At 41.2% G+C, this 26,839-nt stretch overlaps 2 protein-coding genes across 5 annotated transcripts in view; one reads left to right on the forward strand and one right to left on the reverse strand.

Annotated features, from left to right (window-relative positions):
* Nucleotides 1–24,518, reverse strand: part of STRADB (STE20 related adaptor beta) — a 119,683-nt gene extending 95,165 nt beyond the window's left edge. Inside the window, exon 1 of one of the 2 annotated variants that reach the window (XM_088465254.1) lies at nucleotides 24,438–24,518. The gene's annotated coding sequence lies outside the window, so the exon portion shown is untranslated. Of the gene's footprint in view, nucleotides 1–24,229; nucleotides 24,355–24,437 lie in introns of those variants that run through there. The other variant, XM_088465253.1, reaches the window with a different exon arrangement.
* Nucleotides 24,519–24,631: 113 nt separating this feature from the next.
* TRAK2 (trafficking kinesin protein 2) overlaps nucleotides 24,632–26,839 on the forward strand; it is a 174,544-nt gene continuing 172,336 nt past the window's right edge. For 2 of the 3 annotated variants that reach the window (XM_088465265.1, XM_088465260.1), the window contains exon 1: nucleotides 24,632–24,729. The gene's annotated coding sequence lies outside the window, so the exon portion shown is untranslated. Of the gene's footprint in view, nucleotides 24,779–26,839 lie in introns of all 3 variants that reach the window. The other variant, XM_088465261.1, reaches the window with a different exon arrangement.

Below are 26,839 nucleotides of genomic sequence, written 5' to 3' on the forward strand. Positions count from 1 at the left end.
TAGTGTGTGATGTAATCCGGATGGTGTACACTATAAGCAGTGCTAGGTACCTGTGTATAATGTGTGTGATGTAATCCGGATGGTGTACACTATAAGCAGTGCTAGGTACCTGTGTATAATGTGTGTGATGTAATCCGGATGGTGTACACTATAAGCGGTGCTAGGTACCTGTGTATAATGTGTGTAATGTAATCCGGATGGTGTACACTATAAGCAGTGCTAGGTACCTGTATATAATGTGTGTAATGTAATCCGGATGGTGTACACTATAAGCAGTGCTAGGTACCTGTGTATAATGTGTGTAATGTAATCCGGATGGTGTACACTATAAGCAGTGCTAGGTACCTGTGTATAATGTGTGTAATGTAATCCGGATGGTGTACACTATAAGCGGTGCTAGGTACCTGTGTATAATGTGTGTAATGTAATCCGGATGGTGTACACTATAAGCAGTGCTAGGTACCTGTGTATAATGTGTGTAATGTAATCCGGATGGTGTACACTATAAGCGGTGCTAGGTATTGGTGTATAATGTGTATAATGTAATCCGGATGGTGTACACTATAAGCAGTGCTAGGTACCTGTGTATAATGTGTGATGTAATCCGGATGGTGTACACTATAAGCAGTGCTAGGTACCTGTGTGTAATGTAATCCGGATGGTGTACACTATAAGCAGTGCTAGGTACCTGTGTATAATGTGTGTAATGTAATCCGGATGGTGTACACTATAAGCAGTGCTAGGTACCTGTGTATAATGTGTGTAATGTAATCCGGATGGTGTACACTATAAGCGGTGCTAGGTACCTGTATATAATGTGTGTAATGTAATCTGGATGGTGTACACTATAAGCAATGCTAGGTACCTGTGTATAATGTGTGTAATGTAATCCGGATGGTGTACACTATAAGCGGTGCTAGGTACCTGTATATAATGTGTGTAATGTAATCCGGATGGTGTACACTATAAGCAGTACTAGGTACCTGTGTATAATGTGTGTGATGTAATCCGGATGGTGTACACTATAAGCAGTGCTAGGTACCTGTGTATAATGTGTGTAATGTAATCCGGATGGTGTACACTATAAGCAGTGCTAGGTACCTGTGTATAATGTGTGTGATGTAATCCGGATGGTGTACACTATAAACAGTGCTAGGTACCTGTGTATAATGTGTGTGATGTAATCCGGATGGTGTACACTATAAGCGGTGCTAGGTACCTGTGTATAATGTGTGTGATGTAATCCGGATGGTGTACACTATAAGCAGTGCTAGGTACCTGTGTATAATGTGTGTAATGTAATCCGGATGGTGTACACTATAAGCAGTGCTAGGTACCTGTGTATAATGTGTGAAATGTAATCCGGATGGTGTACACTATAAGCGGTGCTAGGTACCTGTGTATAATGTGTGTAATGTAATCCGGATGGTGTACACTATAAGCGGTGCTAGGTACCTGTGTATAATGTGTGTAATGTAATCCGGATGGTGTACACTATAAGCAGTGCTAGGTACCTGTGTATAATGTGTGTAATGTAATCCGGATGGTGTACACTATAAGCGGTGCTAGGTACCTGTGTATAATGTGTGTAATGTAATCTGGATGGTGTACACTATAAGCGGTGCTAGGTACCTGTGTATAATGTGTGTAATGTAATCCGGATGGTGTACACTATAAGCGGTGCTAGGTACCTGTGTATAATGTGTGTAATGTAATCCGGATGGTGTACACTATAAGCAGTACTAGGTACCTGTGTATAATGTGTGTGATGTAATCCGGATGGTGTACACTATAAGCAGTGCTAGGTACCTGTGTATAATGTGTGTAATGTAATCCGGATGGTGTACACTATAAGCAGTGCTAGGTACCTGTGTATAATGTGTGTAATGTAATCCGGATGGTGTACACTATAAGCAGTGCTAGGTACCTGTGTATAATGTGTGTGATGTAATCCGGATGGTGTACACTATAAGCAGTGCTAGGTACCTGTGTGTAATGTAATCCGGATGGTGTACACTATAAGCAGTGCTAGGTACCTGTGTATAATGTGTGTAATGTAATCCGGATGGTGTACACTATAAGCAGTGCTAGGTACTTGTGTATAATGTGTGTGATGTAATCCGGATGGTGTACACTATAAGCAGTGCTAGGTACCTGTGTATAATGTGTGTAATGTAATCCGGATGGTGTACACTATAAACAGTACTAGGTACCTGTGTATAATGTGTGTAATGTAATCCGGATGGTGTACACTATAAGCAGTGCTAGGTACCTGTGTATATAGTGTGTGATGTAATCCGGATGGTGTACACTATAAGCGGTGCTAGGTACCTGTGTATAATGTGTGTAATGTAATCCGGATGGTGTACACTATAAGCAGTGCTAGGTACCTGTGTATAATGTGTGTAATGTAATCCGGATGGTGTACACTATAAGCGGTGCTAGATACCTGTGTATAATGTGTGTAATGTAATCCGGATGGTGTACACTATAAGCGGTGCTAGGTACCTGTGTATAATGTGTGTAATGTAATCCGGATGGTGTACACTATAAGCAGTGCTAGGTACATGTGTATAATGTGTGTAATGTAATCCGGATGGTGTACACTATAAGCAGTGCTAGGTACCTGTGTATAATGTGTGTAATGTAATCCGGATGGTGTACACTATAAGCAGTGCTAGGTACCTGTGTATAATGTGTGTAATGTAATCCGGATGGTGTACACTATAAGCAGTGCTAGGTACCTGTGTATAGTGTGTGATGTAATCCGGATGGTGTACACTATAAGCAGTGCTAGGTACCTGTGTATAATGTGTGTAATGTAATCCGGATGGTGTACACTATAAGCAGTGCTAGGTACCTGTGTATAATGTGTGTAATGTAATCCGGATGGTGTACACTATAAGCGGTGCTAGGTACCTGTGTATAATGTGTGTGATGTAATCCGGATGGTGTACACTATAAGCGGTGCTAGGTACCTGTGTATATAGTGTGTGATGTAATCCGGATGGTGTACACTATAAGCGGTGCTAGGTACCTGTGTATAATGTGTGTAATGTAATCCGGATAGTGTACACTATAAGCGGTGCTAGGTACCTGTGTATAATGTGTGTAATGTAATCCGGATGGTGTACACTATAAGCAGTGCTAGGTACCTGTGTATAATGTGTGTAATGTAATCCGGATGGTGTACACTATAAGCAGTGCTAGGTACCTGTGTATAATGTGTGTAATGTAATCCGGATGGTGTACACTATAAGCAGTGCTAGGTACCTGTGTATAATGTGTATAATGTAATCCGGATGGTGTACACTATAAGCTGTGCTAGGTACCTGTGTATAATGTGTGTAATGTAATCCGGATGGTGTACACTATAAGCAGTGCTAGGTACCTGTGTATAATGTGTGTGATGTAATCCGGATGGTGTACACTATAAGCAGTGCTAGGTACCTGTGTATAATGTGTGTGATGTAATCCGGATGGTGTACACTATAAGCAGTGCTAGGTACCTGTGTATAATGTGTGTAATGTAATCCGGATGGTGTACACTATAAGCGGTGCTAGGTATCTGTGTATAATGTGTATAATGTAATCCGGATGGTGTACACTATAAGCGGTGCTAGGTACCTGTGTATATAGTGTGTGATGTAATCCGGATGGTGTACACTATAAGCAGTGCTAGGTACCTGTATATAATGTGTGTAATGTAATCCGGATGGTGTACACTATAAGCAGTGCTAGGTACCTGTGTATAATGTGTGTAATGTAATCCGGATGGTGTACACTATAAGCAGTGCTAGGTACCTGTGTATAATGTGTGTAATGTAATCCGGATGGTGTACACTATAAGCAGTGCTAGGTACCTGTGTATAATGTGTGTAATGTAATCCGGATGGTGTACACTATAAGCAGTGCTAGGTACCTGTATATAATGTGTGTAATGTAATCCGGATGGTGTACACTATAAGCAGTGCTAGGTACCTGTGTATAATGTGTGTAATGTAATCCGGATGGTGTACACTATAAGCAGTGCTAGGTACCTGTGTATAATGTGTGTAATGTAATCCGGATGGTGTACACTATAAGCAGTGCTAGGTACCTGTGTATAATGTGTGTAATGTAATCCGGATGGTGTACACTATAAGCGGTGCTAGGTACCTGTGTATAATGTGTGTAATGTAATCCGGATGGTGTACACTATAAGCAGTGCTAGGTACCTGTGTATAATGTGTGTAATGTAATCCGGATGGTGTACACTATAAGCAGTGCTAGGTACCTGTGTATAATGTGTGTAATGTAATCCGGATGGTGTACACTATAAGCGGTGCTAGGTACCTGTGTATAATGTGTGTAATGTAATCCGGATGGTGTACACTATAAGCGGTGCTAGGTACCTGTGTATAATGTGTGTAATGTAATCCGGATGGTGTACACTATAAGCAGTGCTAGGTACATGTGTATAATGTGTGTAATGTAATCCGGATGGTGTACACTATAAGCAGTGCTAGGTACCTGTGTATAATGTGTGTAATGTAATCCGGATGGTGTACACTATAAGCAGTGCTAGGTACCTGTGTATAATGTGTGTAATGTAATCCGGATGGTGTACACTATAAGCAGTGCTAGGTACCTGTGTATAGTGTGTAATGTAATCCGGATGGTGTACACTATAAGCAGTGCTAGGTACCTGTGTATAATGTGTGTAATGTAATCCGGATGGTGTACACTATAAGCAGTGCTAGGTACCTGTGTATAATGTGTGTAATGTAATCCGGATGGTGTACACTATAAGCAGTGCTAGGTACCTGTGTATAATGTGTGTAATGTAATCCGGATGGTGTACACTATAAGCGGTGCTAGGTACCTGTGTATATAGTGTGTGATGTAATCCGGATGGTGTACACTATAAGCGGTGCTAGGTACCTGTGTATAATGTGTGTAATGTAATCCGGATGGTGTACACTATAAGCAGTGCTAGGTACCTGTGTATAATGTGTGTAATGTAATCCGGATGGTGTACACTATAAGCAGTGCTAGGTACCTGTGTATATAGTGTGTGATGTAATCCGGATGGTGTACACTATAAGCAGTGCTAGGTACCTGTGTATAATGTGTGTAATGTAATCCGGATGGTGTACACTATAAGCGGTGCTAGGTACCTGTGTATAATGTGTGATGTAATCCGGATGGTGTACACTATAAGCAGTGCTAGGTACCTGTGTATAATGTGTGTAATGTAATCCGGATGGTGTACACTATAAGCGGTGCTAGGTATCTGTGTATAATGTGTGTAATGTAATCCGGATGGTGTACACTATAAGCGGTGCTAGGTACCTGTGTATAATGTGTGTGATGTAATCCGGATGGTGTACACTATAAGCGGTGCTAGGTACCTGTGTATAATGTGTGTAATGTAATCCGGATGGTGTACACTATAAGCAGTGCTAGGTACCTGTATATAATGTGTGTAATGTAATCCGGATGGTGTACACTATAAGCAGTGCTAGGTACCTGTGTATAATGTGTGTAATGTAATCCGGATGGTGTACACTATAAGCAGTGCTAGGTACCTGTGTATAATGTGTGTGATGTAATCCGGATGGTGTACACTATAAGCAGTGCTAGGTACCTGTGTATAATGTGTGTAATGTAATCCGGATGGTGTACACTATAAGCAGTGCTAGGTACCTGTGTATAATGTGTGTAATGTAATCCGGATGGTGTACACTATAAGCAGTGCTAGGTACCTGTGTATAATGTGTGTAATGTAATCCGGATGGTGTACACTATAAGCAGTGCTAGGTACCTGTGTATAATGTGTGTAATGTAATCCGGATGGTGTACACTATAAGCAGTGCTAGGTACCTGTGTATAATGTGTGTAATGTAATCCGGATGGTGTACACTATAAGCGGTGCTAGGTACCTGTGTATAATGTGTGTAATGTAATCCGGATGGTGTACACTATAAGCAGTGCTAGGTACCTGTGTGTAATGTAATCCGGATGGTGTACACTATAAGCAGTGCTAGGTACCTGTGTATAATGTGTGTGATGTAATCCGGATGGTGTACACTATAAGCAGTGCTAGGTACCTGTGTATAATGTGTGTAATGTAATCCGGATGGTGTACACTATAAGCAGTGCTAGGTACCTGTATATAGTGTGTGATGTAATCCGGATGGTGTACACTATAAGCAGTGCTAGGTACCTGTGTATAATGTGTGTGATGTAATCCGGATGGTGTACACTATAAGCAGTGCTAGGTACCTGTGTATAATGTGTGTAATGTAATCCGGATGGTGTACACTATAAACAGTGCTAGGTACCTGTGTATAGTGTGTGATGTAATCCGGATGGTGTACACTATAAGCAGTACTAGGTACCTGTGTATAATGTGTGTAATGTAATCCGGATGGTGTACACTATAAGCAGTGCTAGGTACCTGTGTATAATGTGTGTAATGTAATCCGGATGGTGTACACTATAAGCAGTGCTAGGTACCTGTGTATAATGTGTGTAATGTAATCTGGATGGTGTACACTATAAGCGGTGCTAGGTACCTGTGTATAATGTGTGTAATGTAATCCGGATGGTGTACACTATAAGCGGTGCTAGGTACCTGTGTATAATGTGTGTAATGTAATCTGGATGGTGTACACTATAAGCGGTGCTAGGTACCTGTGTATAATGTGTGTAATGTAATCCGGATGGTGTACACTATAAGCGGTGCTAGATACCTGTGTATAATGTGTGTAATGTAATCCGGATGGTGTACACTATAAGCGGTGCTAGGTACCTGTGTATAATGTGTGTAATGTAATCCGGATGGTGTACACTATAAGCAGTGCTAGGTACATGTGTATAATGTGTGTAATGTAATCCGGATGGTGTACACTATAAGCAGTGCTAGGTACCTGTGTATAATGTGTGTAATGTAATCCGGATGGTGTACACTATAAGCAGTGCTAGGTACCTGTGTATAATGTGTGTAATGTAATCCGGATGGTGTACACTATAAGCAGTGCTAGGTACCTGTGTATAGTGTGTGATGTAATCCGGATGGTGTACACTATAAGCAGTGCTAGGTACCTGTGTATAATGTGTGTAATGTAATCTGGATGGTGTACACTATAAGCAGTGCTAGGTACCTGTGTATAATGTGTGTAATGTAATCCGGATGGTGTACACTATAAGCGGTGCTAGGTACCTGTGTATAATGTGTGTGATGTAATCCGGATGGTGTACACTATAAGCGGTGCTAGGTACCTGTGTATATAGTGTGTGATGTAATCCGGATGGTGTACACTATAAGCGGTGCTAGGTACCTGTGTATAATGTGTGTAATGTAATCCGGATAGTGTACACTATAAGCGGTGCTAGGTACCTGTGTATAATGTGTGTAATGTAATCCGGATGGTGTACACTATAAGCAGTGCTAGGTACCTGTGTATAATGTGTGTAATGTAATCCGGATGGTGTACACTATAAGCAGTGCTAGGTACCTGTGTATAATGTGTGTAATGTAATCCGGATGGTGTACACTATAAGCAGTGCTAGGTACCTGTGTATAATGTAATCCGGATGGTGTACACTATAAGCAGTGCTAGGTACCTGTGTATATAGTGTGTGATGTAATCCGGATGGTGTACACTATAAGCAGTGCTAGGTACCTGTGTATAATGTGTGTAATGTAATCCGGATGGTGTACACTATAAGCAGTGCTAGGTACCTGTGTATAATGTGTGTGATGTAATCCGGATGGTGTACACTATAAGCAGTGCTAGGTACCTGTGTATAATGTGTGTAATGTAATCCGGATGGTGTACACTATAAGCGGTGCTAGGTACCTGTGTATAATGTGTGTAATGTAATCCGGATGGTGTACACTATAAGCGGTGCTAGGTACCTGTGTATAATGTGTGTGATGTAATCCGGATGGTGTACACTATAAGCAGTGCTAGGTACCTGTGTATAATGTGTGTAATGTAATCCGGATAGTGTACACTATAAGCGGTGCTAGGTATCTGTGTATAATGTGTGTAATGTAATCCGGATGGTGTACACTATAAGCGGTGCTAGGTACCTGTGTATAATGTGTGTAATGTAATCCGGATGGTGTACACTATAAGCGGTGCTAGGTATCTGTGTATAATGTGTATAATGTAATCCGGATGGTGTACACTATAAGCGGTGCTAGGTACCTGTGTATATAGTGTGTGATGTAATCCGGATGGTGTACACTATAAGCAGTGCTAGGTACCTGTGTATAATGTGTGTGATGTAATCCGGATGGTGTACACTATAAGCAGTGCTAGGTACCTGTGTATAATGTGTGTGATGTAATCCGGATGGTGTACACTATAAGCGGTGCTAGGTACCTGTGTATAATGTGTGTAATGTAATCCGGATGGTGTACACTATAAGCAGTGCTAGGTACCTGTGTATAATGTGTGTAATGTAATCCGGATGGTGTACACTATAAGCGGTGCTAGGTACCTGTGTATAATGTGTGTAATGTAATCCGGATGGTGTACACTATAAGCAGTGCTAGGTACATGTGTATAATGTGTGTAATGTAATCCGGATGGTGTACACTATAAGCAGTGCTAGGTACCTGTGTATAATGTGTGTAATGTAATCCGGATGGTGTACACTATAAGCAGTGCTAGGTACCTGTGTATAATGTGTGTAATGTAATCCGGATGGTGTACACTATAAGCAGTGCTAGGTACCTGTGTATAGTGTGTAATGTAATCCGGATGGTGTACACTATAAGCAGTGCTAGGTACCTGTGTATAATGTGTGTAATGTAATCCGGATGGTGTACACTATAAGCAGTGCTAGGTACCTGTGTATAATGTGTGTAATGTAATCCGGATGGTGTACACTATAAGCAGTGCTAGGTACCTGTGTATAATGTGTGTAATGTAATCCGGATGGTGTACACTATAAGCGGTGCTAGGTACCTGTGTATAATGTGTGATGTAATCCGGATGGTGTACACTATAAGCAGTGCTAGGTACCTGTGTATAATGTGTGTAATGTAATCCGGATGGTGTACACTATAAGCGGTGCTAGGTATCTGTGTATAATGTGTGTAATGTAATCCGGATGGTGTACACTATAAGCGGTGCTAGGTACCTGTGTATAATGTGTGTGATGTAATCCGGATGGTGTACACTATAAGCGGTGCTAGGTACCTGTGTATAATGTGTGTAATGTAATCCGGATGGTGTACACTATAAGCAGTGCTAGGTACCTGTATATAATGTGTGTAATGTAATCCGGATGGTGTACACTATAAGCAGTGCTAGGTACCTGTGTATAATGTGTGTAATGTAATCCGGATGGTGTACACTATAAGCAGTGCTAGGTACCTGTGTATAATGTGTGTGATGTAATCCGGATGGTGTACACTATAAGCAGTGCTAGGTACCTGTGTATAATGTGTGTAATGTAATCCGGATGGTGTACACTATAAGCAGTGCTAGGTACCTGTGTATAATGTGTGTAATGTAATCCGGATGGTGTACACTATAAGCAGTGCTAGGTACCTGTGTATAATGTGTGTAATGTAATCCGGATGGTGTACACTATAAGCAGTGCTAGGTACCTGTGTATAATGTGTGTAATGTAATCCGGATGGTGTACACTATAAGCAGTGCTAGGTACCTGTGTATAATGTGTGTAATGTAATCCGGATGGTGTACACTATAAGCGGTGCTAGGTACCTGTGTATAATGTGTGTAATGTAATCCGGATGGTGTACACTATAAGCAGTGCTAGGTACCTGTGTGTAATGTAATCCGGATGGTGTACACTATAAGCAGTGCTAGGTACCTGTGTATAATGTGTGTAATGTAATCCGGATGGTGTACACTATAAGCAGTGCTAGGTACCTGTATATAGTGTGTGATGTAATCCGGATGGTGTACACTATAAGCAGTGCTAGGTACCTGTGTATAATGTGTGTGATGTAATCCGGATGGTGTACACTATAAGCAGTGCTAGGTACCTGTGTATAATGTGTGTAATGTAATCCGGATGGTGTACACTATAAACAGTGCTAGGTACCTGTGTATAGTGTGTGATGTAATCCGGATGGTGTACACTATAAGCAGTACTAGGTACCTGTGTATAATGTGTGTAATGTAATCCGGATGGTGTACACTATAAGCAGTGCTAGGTACCTGTGTATAATGTGTGTAATGTAATCCGGATGGTGTACACTATAAGCGGTGCTAGGTACCTGTGTATAATGTGTGTAATGTAATCCGGATGGTGTACACTATAAGCGGTGCTAGATACCTGTGTATAATGTGTGTAATGTAATCCGGATGGTGTACACTATAAGCGGTGCTAGGTACCTGTGTATAATGTGTGTAATGTAATCCGGATGGTGTACACTATAAGCAGTGCTAGGTACATGTGTATAATGTGTGTAATGTAATCCGGATGGTGTACACTATAAGCAGTGCTAGGTACCTGTGTATAATGTGTGTAATGTAATCCGGATGGTGTACACTATAAGCAGTGCTAGGTACCTGTGTATAATGTGTGTAATGTAATCCGGATGGTGTACACTATAAGCAGTGCTAGGTACCTGTGTATAGTGTGTGATGTAATCCGGATGGTGTACACTATAAGCAGTGCTAGGTACCTGTGTATAATGTGTGTAATGTAATCTGGATGGTGTACACTATAAGCAGTGCTAGGTACCTGTGTATAATGTGTGTAATGTAATCCGGATGGTGTACACTATAAGCGGTGCTAGGTACCTGTGTATAATGTGTGTGATGTAATCCGGATGGTGTACACTATAAGCGGTGCTAGGTACCTGTGTATATAGTGTGTGATGTAATCCGGATGGTGTACACTATAAGCGGTGCTAGGTACCTGTGTATAATGTGTGTAATGTAATCCGGATAGTGTACACTATAAGCGGTGCTAGGTACCTGTGTATAATGTGTGTAATGTAATCCGGATGGTGTACACTATAAGCAGTGCTAGGTACCTGTGTATAATGTGTGTAATGTAATCCGGATGGTGTACACTATAAGCAGTGCTAGGTACCTGTGTATAATGTGTGTAATGTAATCCGGATGGTGTACACTATAAGCAGTGCTAGGTACCTGTGTATAATGTAATCCGGATGGTGTACACTATAAGCAGTGCTAGGTACCTGTGTATATAGTGTGTGATGTAATCCGGATGGTGTACACTATAAGCAGTGCTAGGTACCTGTGTATAATGTGTGTAATGTAATCTGGATGGTGTACACTATAAGCAGTGCTAGGTACCTGTGTATATAATGTGTGTAATGTAATCTGGATGGTGTACACTATAAGCGGTGCTAGGTACCTGTGTATAATGTGTGTAATGTAATCCGGATGGTGTACACTATAAGCGGTGCTAGGTACCTGTGTATAATGTGTGTGATGTAATCCGGATGGTGTACACTATAAGCGGTGCTAGGTACCTGTGTATATAGTGTGTGATGTAATCCGGATGGTGTACACTATAAGCGGTGCTAGGTACCTGTGTATAATGTGTGTAATGTAATCCGGATAGTGTACACTATAAGCGGTGCTAGGTACCTGTGTATAATGTGTGTAATGTAATCCGGATGGTGTACACTATAAGCAGTGCTAGGTACCTGTGTATAATGTGTGTAATGTAATCCGGATGGTGTACACTATAAGCAGTGCTAGGTACCTGTGTATAATGTGTGTGATGTAATCCGGATGGTGTACACTATAAGCAGTGCTAGGTACCTGTGTATAATGTGTGTAATGTAATCCGGATGGTGTACACTATAAGCGGTGCTAGGTACCTGTGTATAATGTGTGTAATGTAATCCGGATGGTGTACACTATAAGCGGTGCTAGGTACCTGTGTATAATGTGTGTGATGTAATCCGGATGGTGTACACTATAAGCAGTGCTAGGTACCTGTGTATAATGTGTGTAATGTAATCCGGATAGTGTACACTATAAGCGGTGCTAGGTATCTGTGTATAATGTGTGTAATGTAATCCGGATGGTGTACACTATAAGCGGTGCTAGGTACCTGTGTATAATGTGTGTAATGTAATCCGGATGGTGTACACTATAAGCGGTGCTAGGTATCTGTGTATAATGTGTATAATGTAATCCGGATGGTGTACACTATAAGCGGTGCTAGGTACCTGTGTATATAGTGTGTGATGTAATCCGGATGGTGTACACTATAAGCAGTGCTAGGTACCTGTGTATAATGTGTGTGATGTAATCCGGATGGTGTACACTATAAGCAGTGCTAGGTACCTGTGTATAATGTGTGTGATGTAATCCGGATGGTGTACACTATAAGCGGTGCTAGGTACCTGTGTATAATGTGTGTAATGTAATCCGGATGGTGTACACTATAAGCAGTGCTAGGTACCTGTGTATAATGTGTGTAATGTAATCCGGATGGTGTACACTATAAGCGGTGCTAGGTACCTGTGTATAATGTGTGTAATGTAATCCGGATGGTGTACACTATAAGCAGTGCTAGGTACCTGTGTATAATGTGTGTAATGTAATCCGGATGGTGTACACTATAAGCGGTGCTAGGTATTGGTGTATAATGTGTATAATGTAATCCGGATGGTGTACACTATAAGCAGTGCTAGGTACCTGTGTATAATGTGTGATGTAATCCGGATGGTGTACACTATAAGCAGTGCTAGGTACCTGTGTGTAATGTAATCCGGATGGTGTACACTATAAGCAGTGCTAGGTACCTGTGTATAATGTGTGTAATGTAATCCGGATGGTGTACACTATAAGCAGTGCTAGGTATCTGTGTATAATGTGTGTAATGTAATCCGGATGGTGTACACTATAAGCGGTGCTAGGTACCAGTGTATAATGTGTGTAATGTAATCCGGATGGTGTACACTATAAGCAGTGCTAGGTACCTGTGTATAATGTGTGTAATGTAATCCGGATGGTGTACACTATAAGCGGTGCTAGGTATCTGTGTATAATGTGTGTAATGTAATCCGGATGGTGTACACTATAAGCAGTGCTAGGTACCTGTGTATAATGTGTGTGATGTAATCCGGATGGTGTACACTATAAGCAGTGCTAGGTACCTGTATATAGTGTGTGATGTAATCCGGATGGTGTACACTATAAGCAGTGCTAGGTACCTGTGTATAATGTGTGTAATGTAATCCGGATGGTGTACACTATAAGCAGTGCTAGGTACCTGTGTATAATGTGTGTAATGTAATCCGGATGGTGTACACTATAAGCAGTGCTAGGTACCTGTGTATAATGTGTGTGATGTAATCCGGATGGTGTACACTATAAGCAGTGCTAGGTACCTGTGTATAATGTGTGTAATGTAATCCGGATGGTGTACACTATAAGCGGTGCTAGGTACCTGTGTATAATGTGTGTAATGTAATCCGGATGGTGTACACTATAAGCAGTGCTAGGTACCTGTATATAGTGTGTGATGTAATCCGGATGGTGTACACTATAAGCAGTGCTAGGTACCTGTGTATAATGTGTGTAATGTAATCCGGATGGTGTACACTATAAACTGTGCTAGGTACCTGTGTATAATGTGTGTAATGTAATCCGGATGGTGTACACTATAAGCAGTGCTAGGTACCTGTGTATAATGTGTGTGATGTAATCCGGATGGTGTACACTATAAGCAGTGCTAGGTACCTGTGTATAATGTGTGTAATGTAATCCGGATGGTGTACACTATAAGCAGTGCTAGGTACCTGTGTATAATGTAATCCGGATGGTGTACACTATAAGCGGTGCTAGGTACCTGTGTATAATGTGTGTAATGTAATCCGGATGGTGTACACTATAAGCAGTGCTAGGTACCTGTGTATAATGTGTGTAATGTAATCCGGATGGTGTACACTATAAGCAGTGCTAGGTACCTGTGTATATAGTGTGTAATGTAATCCGGATGGTGTACACTATAAGCAGTGCTAGGTACCTGTGTATAATGTGTGTAATGTAATCCGGATGGTGTACACTATAAGCAGTGCTAGGTACCTGTGTATAATGTGTGTAATGTAATCCGGATGGTGTACACTATAAGCGGTGCTAGGTACCTGTGTATAATGTGTGTAATGTAATCCGGATGGTGTACACTATAAGCGGTGCTAGGTACCTGTGTATAATGTGTATAATGTAATCCGGATGGTGTACACTATAAGCGGTGCTAGGTACCTGTGTATAATGTGTATAATGTAATCCGGATGGTGTACACTATAAGCAGTGCTAGGTACCTGTGTATAATGTGTGTAATGTAATCCGGATGGTGTACACTATAAGCGGTGCTAGGTACCTGTGTATAATGTGTGTAATGTAATCCGGATGGTGTACACTATAAGCAGTGCTAGGTACCTGTGTATAATGTGTGTAATGTAATCCGGATGGTGTACACTATAAGCGGTGCTAGGTACCTGTGTATAATGTGTGTAATGTAATCCGGATGGTGTACACTATAAGCAGTGCTAGGTACCTGTGTATAATGTGTGTAATGTAATCCGGATGGTGTACACTATAAGCAGTGCTAGGTACCTGTGTATAATGTGTGTAATGTAATCCGGATGGTGTACACTATAAGCAGTGCTAGGTACCTGTGTATAATGTGTATAATGTAATCCGGATGGTGTACACTATAAGCAGTGCTAGGTACCTGTGTATAATGTGTGTAATGTAATCCGGATGGTGTACACTATAAGCGGTGCTAGATACCTGTGTATAATGTGTGTAATGTAATCCGGATGGTGTACACTATAAGCAGTGCTAGGTACCTGTGTATAATGTGTGTAATGTAATCCGGATGGTGTACACTATAAGCAGTGCTAGGTACCTGTGTATAATGTGTATAATGTAATCCGGATGGTGTACACTATAAGCAGTACTAGGTACCTGTGTATAATGTGTGTAATGTAATCCGGATGGTGTACACTATAAGCAGTGCTAGGTACCTGTGTATAATGTGTGTGATGTAATCCGGATGGTGTACACTATAAGCGGTGCTAGGTACCTGTGTATAATGTGTGTAATGTAATCCGGATGGTGTACACTATAAGCGGTGCTAGGTACCTGTGTATAATGTGTGTAATGTAATCCGGATGGTGTACACTATAAGCGGTGCTAGGTACCTGTGTATAATGTGTGTAATGTAATCCGGATGGTGTACACTATAAGCAGTGCTAGGTACCTGTGTATAATGTGTGTAATGTAATCCGGATGGTGTACACTATAAGCGGTGCTAGGTACCTGTGTATAATGTGTGTAATGTAATCCGGATGGTGTACACTATAAGCGGTGCTAGGTACCTGTGTATAATGTGTGTAATGTAATCCGGATGGTGTACACTATAAGCAGTGCTAGGTACCTGTGTATAATGTGTGTAATGTAATCCGGATGGTGTACACTATAAGCAGTGCTAGGTACCTGTGTATAATGTGTGTAATGTAATCCGGATGGTGTACACTATAAGCAGTGCTAGGTACCTGTGTATAATGTGTGTAATGTAATCCGGATGGTGTACACTATAAGCAGTGCTAGGTACCTGTGTATAATGTGTGATGTAATCCGGATGGTGTACACTATAAGCAGTGCTAGGTACCTGTGTATAATGTGTGTAATGTAATCCGGATGGTGTACACTATAAGCAGTGCTAGGTACCTGTGTATAATGTGTGTAATGTAATCCGGATGGTGTACACTATAAGCGGTGCTAGGTACCTGTATATAATGTGTGTAATGTAATCTGGATGGTGTACACTATAAGCGGTGCTAGGTACCTGTGTATAATGTGTGTAATGTAATCCGGATGGTGTACACTATAAGCAGTGCTAGGTACCTGTGTATAATGTGTGTAATGTAATCCGGATGGTGTACACTATAAGCAGTGCTAGGTACCTGTGTATAATGTGTGTAATGTAATCCGGATGGTGTACACTATAAGCGGTGCTAGGTACCTGTGTATAATGTGTGTGATGTAATCCGGATGGTGTACACTATAAGCAGTGCTAGGTACCTGTGTATAATGTGTGTGATGTAATCCGGATGGTGTACACTATAAGCAGTGCTAGGTACCTGTGTATAATGTGTGTAATGTAATCTGGATGGTGTACACTATAAGCGGTGCTAGGTACCTGTATATAATGTGTGTAATGTAATCCGGATGGTGTACACTATAAGCGGTGCTAGGTACCTGTATATAATGTGTGTAATGTAATCTGGATGGTGTACACTATAAGCGGTGCTAGGTACCAGTGTATAATGTGTGTAATGTAATCCGGATGGTGTACACTATAAGCAGTGCTAGGTACCTGTGTATAATGTGTGTAATGTAATCCGGATGGTGTACACTATAAGCAGTGCTAGGTACCTGTGTATAATGTGTGTAATGTAATCCGGATGGTGTACACTATAAGCAGTGCTAGGTACCTGTGTATAATGTGTGTGATGTAATCCGGATGGTGTACACTATAAGCGGTGCTAGGTACCTGTGTATAATGTGTGTAATGTAATCCGGATGGTGTACACTATAAGCAGTGCTAGGTACCTGTGTATAATGTGTGTAATGTAATCCGGATGGTGTACACTATAAGCAGTGCTAGGTACCTGTGTATAATGTGTGTAATGTAATCCGGATGGTGTACACTATAAGCAGTGCTAGGTACCTGTGTATAATGTGTGTAATGTAATCCGGATGGTGTACACTATAAGCAGTGCTAGGTACCTGTGTATAATGTGTGTAATGTAATCCGGATGGTGTACACTATAAGCGGTGCTAGGTACCTGTGTATAATGTGTGTAATGTAATCCGGATGGTGTACACTATAAGCGGTGCTAGGTATCTGTGTATAATGTGTGTGATGTAATCCGGATGGTGTACACTATAAGCGGTGCTAGGTACCTGTGTATAATGTGTGTAATGTAATCCGGATGGTGTACACTATAAGCAGTGCTAGGTACCTGTGTATAATGTGTGTAATGTAATCCGGATGGTGTACACTATAAGCAATGCTAGGTACCTGTGTATAATGTGTGTAATGTAATCCGGATGGTGTACACTATAAGCGGTGCTAGGTACCTGTGTATAATGTGTGTAATGTAATCCGGATGGTGTACACTATAAGCGGTGCTAGGTACCTGTGTATAATGTGTATAATGTAATCCGGATGGTGTACACTATAAGCGGTGCTAGGTACCTGTGTATAATGTGTATAATGTAATCCGGATGGTGTACACTATAAGCAGTGCTAGGTACCTGTGTATAATGTGTGTAATGTAATCCGGATGGTGTACACTATAAGCAGTGCTAGGTACCTGTGTGTAATGTAATCCGGATGGTGTACACTATAAGCAGTGCTAGGTACCTGTGTATAATGTGTGTAATGTAATCCGGATGGTGTACACTATAAGCGGTGCTAGGTACCTGTGTATAATGTGTGTAATGTAATCCGGATGGTGTACACTATAAGCAGTGCTAGGTACCTGTGTATAATGTGTGTAATGTAATCCGGATGGTGTACACTATAAGCAGTGCTAGGTATCTGTGTATAATGTGTGTGATGTAATCCGGATGGTGTACACTATAAGCGGTGCTAGGTACCTGTGTATAATGTGTGTAATGTAATCCGGATAGTGTACACTATAAGCGGTGCTAGGTACCTGTGTATAATGTGTGTAATGTAATCCGGATGGTGTACACTATAAGCAGTGCTAGGTACCTGTGTATAATGTGTATAATGTAATCCGGATGGTGTACACTATAAGCGGTGCTAGGTATCTGTGTATAATGTGTGTGATGTAATCCGGATGGTGTACACTATAAGCGGTGCTAGGTACCTGTGTATAATGTGTGTAATGTAATCCGGATAGTGTACACTATAAGCGGTGCTAGGTACCTGTGTATAATGTGTGTAATGTAATCCGGATGGTGTACACTATAAGCAGTGCTAGGTACCTGTGTATAATGTGTGTAATGTAATCCGGATGGTGTACACTATAAGCAGTGCTAGGTACCTGTGTATAATGTGTGTAATGTAATCCGGATGGTGTACACTATAAGCAGTGCTAGGTACCTGTGTATAATGTGTGTAATGTAATCCGGATGGTGTACACTATAAGCAGTGCTAGGTACCTGTGTATAATGTGTGATGTAATCCGGATGGTGTACACTATAAGCAGTGCTAGGTACCTGTGTATAATGTGTGATGTAATCCGGATGGTGTACACTATAAGCAGTGCTAGGTACCTGTGTATAATGTGTGTAATGTAATCCGGATGGTGTACACTATAAGCAGTGCTAGGTACCTGTGTATAATGTGTGTAATGTAATCCGGATGGTGTACACTATAAGCAGTGCTAGGTACCTGTGTATAATGTGTGTAATGTAATCCGGATGGTGTACACTATAAGCAGTGCTAGGTACCTGTGTATAATGTGTGTAATGTAATCCGGATGGTGTACACTATAAGCGGTGCTAGGTACCTGTGTATAATGTGTGTGATGTAATCCGGATGGTGTACACTATAAGCAGTGCTAGGTACCTGTGTATAATGTGTGTGATGTAATCCGGATGGTGTACACTATAAGCGGTGCTAGGTACCTGTATATAATGTGTGTAATGTAATCTGGATGGTGTACACTATAAGCGGTGCTAGGTACCAGTGTATAATGTGTGTAATGTAATCCGGATGGTGTACACTATAAGCAGTGCTAGGTACCTGTGTATAATGTGTGTAATGTAATCCGGATGGTGTACACTATAAGCAGTGCTAGGTACCTGTGTATAATGTGTGTGATGTAATCCGGATGGTGTACACTATAAGCGGTGCTAGGTACCTGTGTATAATGTGTGTAATGTAATCCGGATGGTGTACACTATAAGCAGTGCTAGGTACCTGTGTATAATGTGTGTAATGTAATCCGGATGGTGTACACTATAAGCAGTGCTAGGTACCTGTGTATAATGTGTGTAATGTAATCCGGATGGTGTACACTATAAGCAGTGCTAGGTACCTGTGTATAATGTGTGTAATGTAATCCGGATGGTGTACACTATAAGCGGTGCTAGGTACCTGTGTATAATGTGTGTAATGTAATCCGGATGGTGTACACTATAAGCGGTGCTAGGTACCTGTGTATAATGTGTGTAATGTAATCCGGATGGTGTACACTATAAGCGGTGCTAGGTATCTGTGTATAATGTGTGTGATGTAATCCGGATGGTGTACACTATAAGCGGTGCTAGGTACCTGTGTATAATGTGTGTAATGTAATCCGGATGGTGTACACTATAAGCGGTGCTAGGTACCTGTGTATAATGTGTGTAATGTAATCCGGATGGTGTACACTATAAGCGGTGCTAGGTACCTGTGTATAATGTGTGTAATGTAATCCGGATGGTGTACACTATAAGCAGTGCTAGGTACCTGTGTATAATGTGTGTAATGTAATCCGGATGGTGTACACTATAAGCAGTGCTAGGTACCTGTGTATAATGTGTGTAATGTAATCCGGATGGTGTACACTATAAGCGGTGCTAGGTACCTGTGTATAATGTGTGTAATGTAATCCGGATGGTGTACACTATAAGCGGTGCTAGGTACCTGTATATAGTGTGTGATGTAATCCGGATGGTGTACACTATAAGCGGTGCTAGGTACCTGTGTATAATGTGTGTGATGTAATCCGGATGGTGTACACTATAAGCGGTGCTAGGTACCTGTGTATAATGTGTGTAATGTAATCCGGATGGTGTACACTATAAGCAGTGCTAGGTACCTGTGTATAATGTGTGTAATGTAATCCGGATGGTGTACACTATAAGCAGTGCTAGGTACCTATGTATAATGTGTGTAATGTAATCCGGATGGTGTACACTATAAGCAGTGCTAGGTACCTGTGTATATAGTGTGTGATGTAATCCGGATGGTGTACACTATAAGCAGTGCTAGGTATCTGTGTATAATGTGTGTGATGTAATCCGGATGGTGTACACTATAAGCGGTGCTAGGTACCTGTGTATAATGTGTGTAATGTAATCCGGATAGTGTACACTATAAGCGGTGCTAGGTACCTGTGTATAATGTGTGTAATGTAATCCGGATGGTGTACACTATAAGCAGTGCTAGGTACCTGTGTATAATGTGTATAATGTAATCCGGATGGTGTACACTATAAGCGGTGCTAGGTATCTGTGTATAATGTGTGTGATGTAATCCGGATGGTGTACACTATAAGCAGTGCTAGGTACCTGTGTATATAGTGTGTGATGTAATCCGGATGGTGTACACTATAAGCGGTGCTAGGTACCTGTGTATAATGTGTGTAATGTAATCCGGATGGTGTACACTATAAGCGGTGCTAGGTACCTGTGTATAATGTGTGTAATGTAATCCGGATGGTGTACACTATAAGCAGTGCTAGGTACCTGTGTATAATGTGTGTAATGTAATCCGGATGGTGTACACTATAAGCAGTGCTAGGTACCTGTGTATAATGTGTGTAATGTAATCCGGATGGTGTACACTATAAGCGGTGCTAGGTACCTGTGTATAATGTGTGTAATGTAATCCGGATGGTGTACACTATAAGCGGTGCTAGGTACCTGTATATAGTGTGTGATGTAATCCGGATGGTGTACACTATAAGCAGTGCTAGGTATCTGTGTATAATGTGTGTGATGTAATCCGGATGGTGTACACTATAAGCGGTGCTAGGTACCTGTGTATAATGTGTGTAATGTAATCCGGATGGTGTACACTATAAGCAGTGCTAGGTACCTGTGTATAATGTGTGTAATGTAATCCGGATGGTGTACACTATAAGCGGTGCTAGGTACCTGTGTATAATGTGTGTAATGTAATCCGGATGGTGTACACTATAAGCGGTGCTAGGTACCTGTGTATAATGTGTATAATGTAATCCGGATGGTGTACACTATAAGCGGTGCTAGGTACCTGTGTATAATGTGTATAATGTAATCCGGATGGTGTACACTATAAGCAGTGCTAGGTACCTGTGTATAATGTGTGTAATGTAATCCGGATGGTGTACACTATAAGCAGTGCTAGGTACCTGTGTGTAATGTAATCCGGATGGTGTACACTATAAGCAGTGCTAGGTACCTGTGTATAATGTGTGTAATGTAATCCGGATGGTGTACACTATAAGCAGTGCTAGGTACCTATGTATAATGTGTGTAATGTAATCCGGATGGTGTACACTATAAGCAGTGCTAGGTACCTGTGTATATAGTGTGTGATGTAATCCGGATGGTGTACACTATAAGCAGTGCTAGGTATCTGTGTATAATGTGTGTGATGTAATCCGGATGGTGTACACTATAAGCGGTGCTAGGTACCTGTGTATAATGTGTGTAATGTAATCCGGATAGTGTACACTATAAGCGGTGCTAGGTACCTGTGTATAATGTGTGTAATGTAATCCGGATGGTGTACACTATAAGCAGTGCTAGGTACCTGTGTATAATGTGTATAATGTAATCCGGATGGTGTACACTATAAGCGGTGCTAGGTATCTGTGTATAATGTGTGTGATGTAATCCGGATGGTGTACACTATAAGCAGTGCTAGGTACCTGTGTATATAGTGTGTGATGTAATCCGGATGGTGTACACTATAAGCGGTGCTAGGTACCTGTATATAGTGTGTGATGTAATCCGGATGGTGTACACTATAAGCAGTGCTAGGTATCTGTGTATAATGTGTGTGATGTAATCCGGATGGTGTACACTATAAGCGGTGCTAGGTACCTGTGTATAATGTGTGTAATGTAATCCGGATGGTGTACACTATAAGCAGTGCTAGGTACCTGTGTATAATGTGTGTAATGTAATCCGGATGGTGTACACTATAAGCAATGCTAGGTACCTGTGTATAATGTGTGTAATGTAATCCGGATGGTGTACACTATAAGCAGTGCTAGGTACATGTGTATAATGTGTATAATGTAATCCGGATGGTGTACACTATAAGCGGTGCTAGGTACCTGTGTATAATGTGTGTGATGTAATCCGGATGGTGTACACTATAAGCAGTGCTAGGTACCTGTGTATAATGTGTGTAATGTAATCCGGATGGTGTACACTATAAGCGGTGCTAGGTACATGTGTATAATGTGTATAATGTAATCCGGATGGTGTACACTATAAGCGGTGCTAGGTACCTGTGTATAATGTGTGTGATGTAATCCGGATGGTGTACACTATAAGCAGTGCTAGGTACCTGTGTATAATGTGTGTAATGTAATCCGGATGGTGTACACTATAAGCAGTGCTAGGTACCTGTGTATAATGTGTGTAATGTAATCCGGATGGTGTACACTATAAGCAGTGCTAGGTACCTGTGTATAATGTGTGTAATGTAATCCGGATGGTGTACACTATAAGCAATGCTAGGTACCTGTGTATAATGTGTGTAATGTAATCCGGATGGTGTACACTATAAGCAGTGCTAGGTACATGTGTATAATGTGTATAATGTAATCCGGATGGTGTACACTATAAGCGGTGCTAGGTACCTGTGTATAATGTGTGTGATGTAATCCGGATGGTGTACACTATAAGCAGTGCTAGGTACCTGTGTATAATGTGTGTAATGTAATCCGGATGGTGTACACTATAAGCGGTGCTAGGTACATGTGTATAATGTGTATAATGTAATCCGGATGGTGTACACTATAAGCGGTGCTAGGTACCTGTGTATAATGTGTGTGATGTAATCCGGATGGTGTACACTATAAGCAGTGCTAGGTACCTGTGTATAATGTGTGTAATGTAATCCGGATGGTGTACACTATAAGCAGTGCTAGGTACCTGTGTATAATGTGTGTAATGTAATCCGGATGGTGTACACTATAAGCAGTGCTAGGTACCTGTGTATAATGTGTGATGTAATCCGGATGGTGTACACTATAAGCAGTGCTAGGTACCTGTGTATAATGTGTGTAATGTAATCCGGATGGTGTACACTATAAGCAATGCTAGGTACCTGTGTATAATGTGTGTAATGTAATCCGGATGGTGTACACTATAAGCAGTGCTAGGTACATGTGTATAATGTGTATAATGTAATCCGGATGGTGTACACTATAAGCGGTGCTAGGTACCTGTGTATAATGTGTGTGATGTAATCCGGATGGTGTACACTATAAGCAGTGCTAGGTACCTGTGTATAATGTGTGTAATGTAATCCGGATGGTGTACACTATAAGCGGTGCTAGGTACATGTGTATAATGTGTATAATGTAATCCGGATGGTGTACACTATAAGCGGTGCTAGGTACCTGTGTATAATGTGTGTGATGTAATCCGGATGGTGTACACTATAAGCAGTGCTAGGTACCTGTGTATAATGTGTGTAATGTAATCCGGATGGTGTACACTATAAGCAGTGCTAGGTACCTGTGTATAATGTGTGTAATGTAATCCGGATGGTGTACACTATAAGCAGTGCTAGGTACCTGTGTATAATGTGTGATGTAATCCGGATGGTGTACACTATAAGCAGTGCTAGGTACCTGTGTATAATGTGTGTAATGTAATCCGGATGGTGTACACTATAAGCGGTGCTAGGTATTGGTGTATATAATGTGCAATTCCTCAGCAATGTTTGAGATGAAGACATGAGATGATGGGGCACCTCAGTTTGAAGAGGACGGATGAGGGGATGGGGGAGGGATGAGGTGATGGGGGCACCTCAGGGGAGGGATGAGGGGATGGGGTGCCTCGGGGGAGGGATGAGGGCGCCTCGGGGGAGGGATGAGGGATGGAGCACCTCAGGGGAGGGATGAGGTGATGGGGGCACCTCAGGGGAAGGATGAGGTGATGGGGTGCCTCGGGGGAGGGATGAGGGCGCCTCGGGGGAGGGATGAGGTGATGGGGGTGCTTCGGGGGAGGGATGAGGGCGCTTCGGGGGAGGGATGAGGTGATGGGGTGCCTCGGGGGAGGGATGAGGTGATGGGGGTGCTTCGGGGGAGGGATGAGGGCGCTTCGGGGGAGGGATGAGGAGATGGGGTCGCCTCAGGGGAGGGATGAGGGCGCCTCAGGGGGTGCAGTAGAGCAGGATGCCCGATGCTCCTGTGTAATACCCCGGCAGTGGTGGGGAGCAGAGCCGGGTACCTCAGATATATGACATCGCTCCTCGCCCCCCCTGTGTATTAGGCGATAATTACTTAGGTCAGTGCTCCCTGCGCTCCTGAGCCGCTCCGGACCCCAGTGTACGGGCCAGGAAGACACCATCCAGCCCATGGAGTACGATGTCTGCAGCTGCCCAGCTGATGCCGCCACGTCATCTACCTGCGCCCGCCTGGAGCCTGTACTGTAACCAGGGCTGCATGGCATAGCAACTTCTCTGTGTAATATTACTATTATCACTATTACCTCACTTATGTGCTGCTGCTGTGCCCCTGACCCGCGGGGCTTCCTCTGTGCAGCTGCTGGCACGGAGACATCCTGCCCATGCTAAATATGGCGGCCGCTGCTTCTTCTAGGGTCACTCTAGCAGCTTCTCTTCTCTATGGTGAAAGACTGACAGCTAAGAGCGGAGCACTGCCATTGGAGGGGCTGGAGGTGACGTCACGGGCTGTGTCTCCCGGGTGAGCTGGAGGAAGATCCGCCCCGTGAAGCCGGTAGATCTGCTGAGAGGGAATCGGAGGCCGGAGGACGGGAGGAGGTCGGTCTGGTTCTGTGAGCTGTATACACTATATACATCAATGTAACATGTCAGTATGATCTCTATACACTATATACATCAATGTAACATGTCAGTATGATCTGTATACTCACTATATACATTAATGTCACATGTCAGTATGATCTGTATACACACTATATACATTAATATCACATGTCAGTATGATCTGTATACACTATATACATTAATGTCACATGTCAGTATGATCTGTATACACTATATACATTAATATCACATGTCAGTATGATCTGTATACACTATATACATTAATGTCACATGTCAGTATGATCTCTATACACTATATACATCAATGTAACATGTCAGTATGAGCTGTATACACTATATACATCAATGTAACATGTCAGTATGATCTGTATACTCACTATATACATTAATGTCACATGTCAGTATGATCTGTATACACTATATACATTAATGTCACATGTCAGTATGATCTGTATACACTATATACATTAATATCACATGTCAGTATGATCTGTATACACTATATACATTAATGTCACATGTCAGTATGATCTGTATACACTATATACATTAATATCACATGTCAGTATGATCTGTATACACTATATACATTAATGTCACATGTCAGTATGATCTGTATACACTATATACATCAATGTAACATGTCAGTATGAGCTGTATACACTATATACATCAATGTAACATGTCAGTATGATCTGTATACTCACTATATACATTAATGTCACATGTCAGTATGATCTGTATACTCACTATATACATTAATGTCACATGTCAGTATGATCTGTATACTCACTATATACATTAATGTCACATGTCAGTATGATCTGTATACACTATATACATTAATGTCACATGTCAGTATGATCTGTATACACTATATACATTAATATCACATGTCAGTATGATCTGTATACACTATATACATTAATGTCACATGTCAGTATGATCTGTATACACTATATACATTAATGTCACATGTCAGTATGATCTGTATACACTATATACATTAATGTCACATGTCAGTATGATCTGTATACTCACTATATACATTAATGTCACATGTCAGTATGATCTGTATACTCACTATATACATTAATGTCACATGTCAGTATGATCTGTATACACTATATACATTAATGTCACATGTCAGTATGATCTGTATACACTATATACATTAATGTCACATGTCAGTATGATCTGTATACACTATATACATTAATGTCACATGTCAGTATGATCTGTATACACTATATACATTAATGTCACATGTCAGTATGATCTGTATACACTATATACATTAATGTCACATGTCAGTATGATCTGTATACACTATATACATTAATGTCACATGTCAGTATGATCTGTATACACTATATACATTAATATCACATGTCAGTATGATCTGTATACACTATATACATTAATGTCACATGTCAGTATGATCTGTATACACTATATACATTAATGTCACATGTCAGTATGATCTGTATACACATTATATACATTAATGTCACATGTCAGTATGATCTGTATACACTATATACATTAATGTCACATGTCAGTATGATCTGTATACACATTATATACATTAATATCACATGTCAGTATGATCTGTATACACTATATACATTAATATCACATGTCAGTATGATCTGTATACACTATATACATTAATAACACATGTCAGTATGATCTGTATACACTATATACATTAATGTCACATGTCAGTATGATCTGTATACACTATATACATTAATATCACATGTCAGTATGATCTGTATACACATTATATACATTAATATCACATGTCAGTATGATCTGTATACACTATATACATTAATGTCACATGTCAGTATGATCTGTATACACATTATATACATTAATATCACATGTCAGTATGATCTGTATACACATTATATACATTAATATCACATGTCAGTATGATCTGTATACACTATATACATTAATGTCACATGTCAGTATGAGCTGTATACACACTATATACATTAATGTCACATGTCAGTATGATCTGTATACACATTATATACATCAATGTAACATGTCAGTATGATCTGTATACACT

The sequence above is a fragment of the Taudactylus pleione genome, unplaced genomic scaffold, assembly GCF_031769625.1.
Source record: "Taudactylus pleione unplaced genomic scaffold, aTauple2 ptg001928l, whole genome shotgun sequence".
Taxonomy (NCBI): Eukaryota; Metazoa; Chordata; class Amphibia; order Anura; family Myobatrachidae; genus Taudactylus; species Taudactylus pleione.